Source organism: Lepus europaeus, chromosome 6 (genome assembly GCF_033115175.1).
Source record: "Lepus europaeus isolate LE1 chromosome 6, mLepTim1.pri, whole genome shotgun sequence".
Lineage (NCBI taxonomy): Eukaryota > Metazoa > Chordata > Mammalia > Lagomorpha > Leporidae > Lepus > Lepus europaeus.
This window is the reverse complement of record NC_084832.1, coordinates 66,384,720-66,395,513: the sequence shown is the minus strand read 5'-3', so window position 1 is coordinate 66,395,513 and position 10,794 is coordinate 66,384,720. Positions and strand designations below refer to the sequence as shown.

At 43.2% G+C, this 10,794-nt stretch overlaps 1 protein-coding gene and 1 pseudogene across 43 annotated transcripts in view; one reads left to right on the top strand and one right to left on the bottom strand.

Moving 5' to 3' along the window:
- Positions 1-335: 335 nt before the first annotated feature.
- LOC133761687 (cellular tumor antigen p53-like) overlaps positions 336-10,794 on the top strand; it is a 44,299-nt pseudogene continuing 33,840 nt past the window's right edge.
- LOC133761682 (phosphatidylinositol 3,4,5-trisphosphate 3-phosphatase TPTE2-like) overlaps positions 687-10,794 on the bottom strand; it is a 99,190-nt gene continuing 89,082 nt past the window's right edge. For 42 of the 43 annotated variants that reach the window (XM_062194270.1, XM_062194303.1, XM_062194275.1 and 39 more), the window contains one exon: positions 687-900. The gene's annotated coding sequence lies outside the window, so the exon portion shown is untranslated. Of the gene's footprint in view, positions 901-1,032; positions 1,134-10,794 lie in introns of all 43 variants that reach the window. The other variant, XR_009866214.1, reaches the window with a different exon arrangement.

The window sequence follows — 10,794 nt, the reverse complement described above, 5'->3', positions numbered from 1 at the left end:
CGTGCCATCAATTCTCATTTGAAAAAAAAATTATAGCCTTTAATGAAATGCCAGGCACCGACAAGAAAACTGCTACAGATACGCAGGCATAAAGGGCAATGAGGAAGTCCAAGCTCCAGACTGGGCTCCCTCTACGCTGAGGACTTAGGATGGGGTGGACCGCGCTGCCCAGCAAGGGTGTAAAAGGCCATTGGCGGGCAGACCGCCAGGGGGCGCGACACGCACGCCTCCACGTCCTCGAGCGCCGCGCGCGCCCCCGTGCCCACCCTCCCTGAAAGGCGACCTCCGCCATGCTCGCCGCCAGGGGGCGCCGCCGTCCGCCCGGCGCACGACTCGCGGCCCGGGAGCGCCGGCGCAGGCGGGCGGCTTCGCGTCGGCCATGGACCGCTTCGTGTGGACCAGCGGCCTCCTGGAGCTCAACGAGACCCTGGTGATCCAGCAGCGCGGGGTGCGCATCTACGACGGCGAGGAGAAGGTATGGCGGCGTTGGCGGGCCCGGCGTGACCGGCTCGGCCTGGCTCTGGGTCGTCGGCGAGGCCGGGGCGGCGGCGCTCGGGTCTCTCCGCCGGCGGCCTGGGGCGCTGGGCGCCTGCCTCTGCCGGGCCGAGCCGACGGCGCGGTGCCCGGGGCCGCGCTCGGGACGCCGGGGCTCGGCGCCGTTCCGGGACGGCCCCGTTCCGCCGGCGCTGACGTTGGGTGCGGGCACTGCCGCCTCCCGACTCTGTCCCCGCAGAGCGGCGGGGCGGCCCGGGACGGGTTCCGGAGGAGGCCGCAGGGCCCGCGGCTCGGGTTCCTGTTTGCCGGTTCCTGTGTGTGAGTCCTGTAGCGCGGACGGAGTTGGGAGCCAGTGTGTTGGGGGTGATGTAGCGAGGGGGTGCCCCCGTGCGTCTCCGGAGCTGCCTGTGCAAACAGAAGAAATAGGCAGTGTTAAGGAACGATTTCGGTGAAACCACACGACGTCCTGGCTTGGGTGGAATGTGTAAACTAGGATGAAGGGGAAAAAAAGTTTTTTTCTTAAACCCATTTACTCACGAACACTGTTAGTTTCCGGAAGTGTTCAGCTGCCACTTCTCCTTCCTGGCCGTTTGGTTCGTAAATGTTTTCAGCGTGCTCACGTGTCAGTACCTCACGTGCTACCGAAGACATAGCAGTGTGCACATTGGTGTGCAGGGCTGGTCAAGTCAGCCTCCCGTCTGGAAGGAGAAGGCTCAGCCTTCCGGGCTTTGCGTCCCAACACACTCCCTGGACAGACTGGTCATCCTGTACCTTCTGGTTCATTGTGAGTGTGAAACCCATTTTTAAAAAACCAGAATAACTAAAGTGCCTCCCATGTGCTTGGAGCTTTATATTTATGACCTCATTTATTCCTTGCAACAGGTGTACTAGCTGAGTATTTCATTAAGAAAATATCTCTTAGAGATCCAAGGGACTTTCCTAGGATCCACAGAGTAGCAGGAGAGGTGGGACTTAAAGCTGTGTTGTTCACTGGGCCACAGCACTTCAGCAGAGAGCAGTCACCAGTGCCAGATGCCTTTATGTGGCAAATCTGCTCAAAGATGTGGACACAGAGACCTGCGGTGGATAGCTGAGAAAACTGAGCCGTCCAGGGCCACACAAGCAGGCACTGATGGAGCTGCAATTCCAAGCCAGATCCAGTGGCCTGTGCTCTGTCCACACCCCGGTGCCCCTGGCAAATCAGTGTGTGTGCGCTTGTCTGTACAGGCACAGCTTTTGTGGGCCCATTATGCCTGGGTAATGTGTGGTTTCCTTAAGCAGTGTAGACAGGTCATTTGTTTCAATTCACAGATGCTTCTGTGGCCTCAGCTAATTAGAAAACAATGTTAAGAAGATTAGTAATGCATAAAGTGGCAAGTTGGCAGCATATACCAGATTTACCGAATGTTCTCTTTCGGCTATTTCACTTTTAGGAATTTACCCTTGGGAGAGAGTCAGGGATGCATAAGAAAACTACATTTGAAGATACTCATAGCATTGGCTATAGCATTGGCTATAGTGCATGATGGTTACAGTCACATAGACAGGAAAACCAAAGGCAATCTGAATGCCTGCTGCGGAGATTGGTTTATTATATTACAGCATGCCCTAGTTAGCATAGGGATTGCTAGTATAGGTTGCTAAGTAAAAAAAAAAAAAAAAAGCTATAAAACTATAAATATCCTGGTCTCATTTCTAGAGTGTACATGCATATAAATATACACTGTGTGTATGTATATATATATATATATATATATATAAACTCTGGCTTCTATGGATAGGAATGATTTCATTTTCTATTTTAGACTTTCCTTTAAATGTTTTCCAGATTTTTAGTATTATGTATTAGTTTCATAAGAAATAACGTGAAAAATAAGATAAGTTATTCAGTGAGTGCCCAAGTTTGATGAACTTTTAAGTAGTTGAAATTATTCTAACTCTGAGTGGTAAAGCAAACCAGCAGTAACTTGTCTGTCAGGTTTAGATCAGAATCCCCTGGAACCCCTGAAGGGAACTATTACACAATCTCTTCACTTAAGGCAGCAAGATTTTACGTCTGCATATTGTTGATTAACATAGCAATGGAACATACTCTGGTTTGAGCTTGAAATTTACATCCTTCTGCTTGGATTGCAGTAAGATAAAACACAGCATTTCTTAATCAGAACTCATGTTCTAATGCAACACCATGTACTCTCAAGTTAATAAAATATTTGCTTTTGGAAAGGGGAATTAAAAAAATTTACAGATTTATTTATTTGAGAGGCAGAGCGAATCAGCAAGCTCCCAACTGCTGGTTCACTTCCCAGTGTCCGCAAATGGCTGGGCCAGCGTGGGAACTGAAGAAAGAAGCTGGTGTCTCAACTCGTGTGGGTGGCGGAACCCAGTTACTCGAGCCATCACCACTGGCTCCCAGGGACTCTGTTAGCAGGAAGCTGGAGTCAGGAGCTGGAGCTGGGCATCAAACTCAAACAGTCTGATGTGGGAAGTGAGCGTCTTAACTGGTAGCCTAACTGCTAGACCCAATGTCTGCTCTATATGATTTTAAACACAGTAGCATCCCATTATTACTTGTAAGAATTGGATACTCACTAAAATACTTTCCTTAGAGTTTATGTCATAAGGTAGCCTTGTAAATGGGACCAGCCTTACAGTTTTTGACATAACTAAATACCCCTAGAAAGTATACAAGCACATCTTCTTATGGTAAATTCTAATTTCTGATCATTAGAATTCATAGAAGATAGCAATGTACTCTTGCTTTTCACAGAAATTAAGGAGTTTGATTTATTCTCTTGGGTTCCAACTTAAAAACTTTTTTACTTATATAATTTTCAAAGATAATGACAAATTATGAGAGTTAAAAGTTTGATCCCAAAAACTTTTTTTTTTTTTTGGACAGGCAGAGTGGATAGTGAGAGAGACAGAGAGAAAAGTCTTCCTTTTTGCCGTTGGTTCACCCTCCAATGGCCGCTGCGGCCGGCGCTTCGCGCTTATCCGAAGCCAGGAGCCAGGTGCTTCTCGTGGTCTCCCATGCAGGTGCAGGGCCCAAGGACTTGGGCCATCCTCCACTGCCCTCCCGGGCCATAGCAGAGAGCTGGCCTGGAAGAGGAGCAACCGGGATAGAATCCGGCACCCCAACCAGGACTAGAACCCGGTGTGCCAGCACCGCAAGGTGGAGGATTAGCCTGTTAAGCCACGGTGCTGGCCCCAAAAACTTTTTTTTTAAACTTTTATTTAATAAATATGAATTTCCAAAGTACAGTGTATGGAGTACATGGCTTTTCCCCCTATAACTTCCCTCCACCCGCAACCCTCCCATCTCTTGCTCCCTCTCCCATTCAATTCGCATCAAGATTGATTTTCAATTCTCTTTATATACAGAAGATCAAATATATACTAACGTATATATTAAGTAAAGATTTCAACAGTTTGCACCCACACTGAAACACAAAGTGTAAAATACTGTTTGAGTACTAGTTATAGCATTAATTCACATTGTACAACACATTAAGAGCAGAGATCCTACATGGGGAGTAAGTACACAGTGACTCCTGTTGTTGACTTAACAAATTGACACTCTTGATTATGGCGTCAGTAATCTCCCTAGGCTCTTGTCATGAGTTGTCAAGGCTATGGAAGCCTTTTGAGTTCGCCAACTCCTATCTTATTTAGACAAGATCATAGTCAAACTAGAAGTTCTCTCCTCCCTTTAGAGAAAGGTACCCCCTTCTTTCATGGCCTGTTCTTCCCACTGGGATTTTACTCGCAGAGATCTTTTATTTAGGTCATTTTTTTTTCCTGAGTGTTTTGATTTCCTCAGCCAGATCCGAATGCTAATTCTGAGTCCAGAGTGCTGTGTAGGACATCTGCCATTCTATGAGTCTGCTGTGTATCTCGCTTCCTATGTTGCATTGTTCTCTCCTTATTCTATCAGTTAGTATTAGCACACACTAGTCTTGTTTATGTGATCTCTTTGACTCTTAGACCTATCATTATGATCAGTTGTGAACTGAAATTGATCACTTGGACTAGTGAGATGGCCTTGGTATTTTCCACCTTGAAGGGATTGAATTGGAATCCCCTGGCACGTTTCTAACTCTACCATTAATGTCCCAAATTGTGCCTCTCCTCCCTCTCTTATTCCCACTTTTATATTTAACAGAGATCACTTTTCAGTTAAATTTAAACACCTAAGAATAATTGAGTGTTAATTACAGAGTTCAACCAGTAGTATTAAGTAGAAGAAAAAAAATAGTAAAAGGGGTAAAGTATTAAGTTGTTCATCAACAGTCAGGTCAAGGGCTGATCAAGTCATTGTTTCTCATAGTGTCCATTTCACTTCAACAGATTTCCTTTTTGGTGCTTGGTTAGTTGTCGCCGATCAGGGAGAACAGATGATATTTGTCCCTTTGGGACTGGCTTATTTCACTCAGCATGATGTTTTCAGGATTCCTCCATTTTGTTGCAAATGACCGGATTTCTTTCTTTCTTTTTTTACTGCTGTATAGTATTCTATGGAGTACATATCCCATAATTTCTTTATCCAGTCTACTGTTGATGGGCATTTAGGTTGATTCCAAGTCTTAGTAGCTATTGTGAATTGAGCTGCACTAAACATTAAGGTGCAGACCGCTTTTTTGTTTGCCAAATTAATTTCCTTTGGGTAAATTCCAAGGAGTGGGATGGCTGGGTTGTATGGTAGGGTTATGTTCAGGTTTCTGAGGAATCTCCAGACTGACTTCCATAGTGGCTTAACCAGTTTGCATTCCAACCAACAGTGGGTTAGTGTCCCTTTTTCCCCACATCCTCACCAGCATCTGTTGTTGGTTGATTTTTGTATATGAGCCATTCTAACTGGGGTGAGGTGAAACCTCATTGTGGTTTTGATTTGCATTTCCCTGATTGCTAGTGATCCTGAACATTTTTTCATGTGTCTGTTGGCCGTTTCAATTTCCTCTTTTGAAAAATGTTTATTGAGGCCTTTGGCCCATCTCTTAAGTGGGTTTTTTTTTTGTTGTTGTGGAGTTTCTTGATCTCTTTGTAGATTTTGGTTATTAATCCTTTATCTGTTGCATAGTTTGCAAATATTTTTTTCCCATTCTGTCAGTTGCCTCTTCACTTTCCTGTTTCTTTTGAAGTACAGAAACTTCTCAATTTGATGCAATCCCAGTTGTTAATTTTGGCTTTGACTGCCAGTGCCTCCGGGATCTTTTCCAAGAAGACTTTGCTGGTACCTGTATCTTGCAGGGTTTCTCTAATGTTCTCTATTTTAAAAAATTTTTTTTATTTATTATTTTTTTTGACAGAGTGGACAGTGAGAGAGAGAGACAGAGAGAAAGGTCTTCCTTTGCCGTTGGTTCACCCTCCAATGGCCGCTGCGGCCGGCGCACCACGCTGATCCGAAGCCAGGAGCCAGGTGCTTCTCCTGGTCTCCCATGCGGGTGCAGGGCCCAAGCATTTGGGCCATCCTCCACTGCACTCCTGGCCCACAGCAGAGAGCTGGCCTGGAAGAGGGGCAACCGGGACAGAATCTGGTGCCCTGACTGGGACTAGAACCTGGGGTGCCAGCACCACAGGCGGAGGATTAGCCTATTGAGCCGCAGCGCCGGCCCTCCAATGTTCTCTAATAATTTGATGGTGTTGGGTCGTAGATTTAGATCTTTAATCCATGTTGAGTGGATTTTTGGTGTAAGGTGTAAAGTAGGGATCTTGCTTCATGCTTCTGCATGTGGAAATCCAGTTTTTCTAGTACCATTTATTGAATAGACTGTCCATACTCCAGGAATTGGGTTTAGATCCTTGAACAAATATAAGTTGGCTGAGGAAGTTTGGATTGATTTCTGGTGTTTCTATTCTGTTCCATTGGTCTATCCATCTGTTTCTGTACCAGTACCATGCTGTTTTGATTACGACTGCCCTGTAGTATGTCCTCAAATCTGGTATTTTGATTTCTCTGGCTTTGTTTTTGTTGTACAAGATTGCTTTAGCTATTCGAGGTCTCCTGTGTCTCCATATGAATTTCAGCGTCATTTTTTCCAGATCTGAGAAGAATGTCTTTGGTATTTTGACTGGTATCGCATTGAATGTATAAATTGCTTTTGAGAGAATGGACATTTTGATGATACTGATTCTTCCAATCCATGAACATGGAAGATTTTTCCACTTTTTGGTATCCTCTTCTGTTTCTTTAAGATTTTGTAATTCTCATCATAAAAACCTTTAATGTCCTTGGCTAAGGTTATTCCAAGGTATTTGATTGTTTTTGTGGCTATTGTGAATGGGATTGATCTTCGAAGTTCTCTCTCAGCGTGGCATTGCCTGTATATATAAAGGCTGTTGATTTTTGTGCATTGATTTTGTATCCTGCTACTTTGCCAAACTCTTCGAGGAGTTCCAGTAGTCTCTTAGTAGAGTTCTTTGGATCCCCTAAATAAAGAATCATACCATCTGCAAAGAGGGATAGTTTGACTTCTTCCTTCCCAATTTGTATCCCTTTAATTTCTTTTTCTTGCCTAATAGCTCTGGCTAAAACTTCCAGAACTATATTGAATAGCAGTGGTGAGAGTGGGCATCCCTGTCTGGTACCAGATCTCAGTGGAAATGCTTCCAACTTTTCCCCATTCAATAGGATGCTGGCCGTAGGTTTTTCATAAATTGCTTTGATTGTATTGACGAATGTTCCTTCTATACCCAGTTTGCTTAGAGTTTTCATCATGAAAGGGTGTTGTATTTTATCAGATGCTTTCAATGCATCTGTTAAGGTAATCATATGGTTTTTCTTCTGTAGTTTGTTAATGTGGTGTATCACATTGATTGATTTGTGAACATTGAACCATCCCTGCATACCAGGGATAAATCCCACTTGGTCTGGGTGGATGATCTTTCTGGTGTGTTGTTGCATTCTATTGGCCCGAATTTTGAGGATTTTTGCATCTATGTTCATCAGGGATATTGGTCTGTAATTTTCTTTCAATGCTGCATCTGTTTCCGGCTTTGGGATTAAGGTGAAGCTGGCTTCATAGAAAGAATTTGGGAGCATTCCCTCTCTTTTGATTGTTCTGAATAGTTTGAGAAGAATTGGAGTTAGTTCTTCTTTAAATATCTGGTAGAATTCAGCAGTGAATCCATCTGGTCCTGGGCTTTTTTTGTAGGGAGGGCCTTTATTACTGTTTCAGTTTCTGTTTCAGTTATGGGTCTGTTTAGGTTTTCTATGTCTTCCTGGTTCAATTTAGGTAGGTTGTATGTGTCCAGGAATCTATCCATTTCTGATAGATTTCCCTGTTTGCTGGCATACAAGTCCTTGTAGTAATTTCTGATGATTCTTTTTATTTCTGTGGTGTCTGTTGTTACGTTTCCTTTTTCATCTCTGATTTTATTCATTTGAGTCTTTTCTTTTTTTAGTTAGTTGGACCAATGGTGTGTCAATTTTGTTAATTTTTTCAAAACACCAGCTCTTCGTTTGGCTGACTTTTTTTGTAATTTTTTTTTTTCTGGATTCAATCCTGTTGATTTCTTCTCTGATTTTAATTATTTCTCTTCTCCTACTAGATTTGGGTATGGTTTGCTGCAGGTTTTCTAGATTCTTGAGCTACATTGAAAGCTCATTTATTTGGTGCCTTTCCAATTTCTTGATGTAGGACTCTGTTGCTATAAACTTTCCTCTTATCACTGCTTTTGCTGTATCCCATAAGTTTTGATATGTTGTGGTGTTATCCTCATTTGCTTCCAGAAAGTTTTTGATTTCTTTTTTGATTTCTTCTGTGATCCAGTGTTCATTCAGGAACATGTTGTTCCGCATATGCCTGTGTTTGCATATGCTCTAGGGATGCCTGAGTTGCTAATTTGCAGCTTCATTCCACTGTGGTCTGAGAAGCTGCATGGTATGATTCTAATTCTTTTGAATTTGCTGAGGCTTGCTTTGTGGCCTAGTATGGGGTCAATCCTAAAGTAGGTTCCATGCACTGCTGAGAAAAATGTAAATTCTTTAAATGTAGGATTGAAAGTTTCGTAGATATCTGTTAGATCCATTTGGGCTATAGTGTCAATTAAATCTGCTGTTTCCTTGTTGATCTTCTGTCCAGTTGATCTGTTTCTGAGAGTGGAGTATTGAATTCCCCCAGTACTATTGTATTGGAGTCTAAGTCTCCCTTTAAGTCCCTTAACATATCTTTTAAATAAACCGGTGCCCTGTAATTAGGTGCATATACATTTATAGTAGTTTCATATTCCTGTTGAATTGATCCCTTAATCATTATATAGTGCCCCTCTTTGTCTCTTTTAGCAGTTTTTGTGTTAAAGTTAATTTTGTCTGATATTAATATGGCTATGCCAGCTTTTTTTTGGTTTCTGTTGGCAAGGAATATCTTTTTCCAACATTTCACTTTCAGTCTGCATGCATCTTTGTTGGTAAGATGTGTTTCTTGTAAGCAGCAAATAGATGGGTTTTGTTCCTTAATCCATTTAGCCAATCTGTGTCTTTTACCTGGAGAGTTGAGGCCATCAACGTTAAATGTGACTATTTATAAGTAGTAACTTTGCCCTGCCATTTCTCCAGAGATATTTCTAATATATGCTTTGAATTTCCTGTGAGCTTTTACTGGGAGTTTTTCTTCCTTTAGCTTCTTTGGTATTGATGGCCGTGTTTCTGTGTTTCTTTGTGGTCCTGTTCCTGGCGCTTGTGGACAACCACCGGTTCACTGTGTGTTCACTAGGCCTTCCCTACATTCATGCGTGTAGAGAGAGCTCTCATGTCTCTTCCTCTGCTTGGAAGGGCACTAATCCAGGGGCCAGTGCTGTTGGCGTAGCAGGTTAAGCCTCTGCCTGCAGCGCCAGCATCGCATATGGGGTTGGTTGAATTTGTAGCTGCTCCACTTGCTATCGAGCTCCCTGCTAATGCCCTTTTCTGCTAATGCAGAAGATGGCCCAAGTGCTTGGACCCCTGTATCCATGTGGGAGACCCAGAAGAAGCTCCTAGCTTCAGCCTGGTGCAGCCCTAGCCAACGTGGCCATCTAGGGAGTGAACCAGTAGATGGAAGACCTCTCTGTCTCTCTCTCCCCTTCTCTCTCTGTAATTCTACCTTTCAAATAAAAAACCCAAATCTTAAAACAAAAAAAAGAGCACATATCTGTCATGGACCCCTCTGGTGACCTTACACAGGCACCATCTTCCATCTCCAAATACCATCACAGTGGCCTTAGGGCATCAACATTGGGATCTGAGGTGGACGTTTAGATTCAGTCCAGAGAGTTAGAAGTCTCCTTCCCACCCTTGTCTTTTGGTCACCTTGTTCTCCCAAGTGTCTCATTCTACAGAGCTGTGCATATGTGTCACACACAGGTATTTGTGTGGAACATACTGTTTTTTACTTTTTAAAATATAGATGTGTAGTATCCTGTGCTTCCTATTTTGAAGCTGCTTTTTCCAGTTGATTATCTGGAGAATATACTGAATGTCATTGTTTCTAAGCACACTTTTTTCACATTTTAACAATTATGAAAGCAAGATGCGTGTTACAATCAGTAGCATTTTAGGTTTTATTGACTACTGTAAGTACATAAAAATTCTCCATATTCTTTTTAATGAATGCCTATGAATTCTTTTTAATGAATGCTTATAAATCAAATGAATGCCATTTGAATTATTTTCAGTCTTTGCTCTTAGAAACAGCAATGGATAGCCCGATATTATCTTGCCCAAGTATGAATTCATCTGTAGCAAGTTCCAAATATCCTTGGGTCAAACGATGTGTGTATTTGTAATTTTTATAGATATTAACACATTTTTCTCCACAGAGGTTGTCCCTTTAGTCACCAGCCAGTGCTATCAAACTTTTGGATCTTTGCCAGTCTTAGGGGTGAAAAGGGGGATCAGGGTGGTTGCTTGGCCTGCTAGATAAGACACAGCTGAATAAGCCTCCATCCCACTTTGGAGTGGCTAGGTTTGAGACCTGTCTCTGCTCCCAGTTCCAGCTTCCTGCTAATGCACACTCTGGGCGGGAGCATGTAGGGACTCAAGTGGTTGGGTCTCTGCCACCCACACGGGAGACCAAATTCTCCCTGCTTTGGCCTGGCCCAGCCCAGTCATTGCATGCATTTCTGTTGTTTTTATAATTTTTCTTTCTGTTTTTGGCCCTAATATTTGATCCATCCAGAGTTTACTTTGCTGCAGTATGTTTAGGTATAAGTTGAACTTTTTTCCCCCACTACTTAGCAACACTGTTGTCTCAGTGTCATTGATTGAATCTCCATCCATAACTGTTCTTGTGTGTATTTGTGTGTGTTCATGAGTTTTCTTTT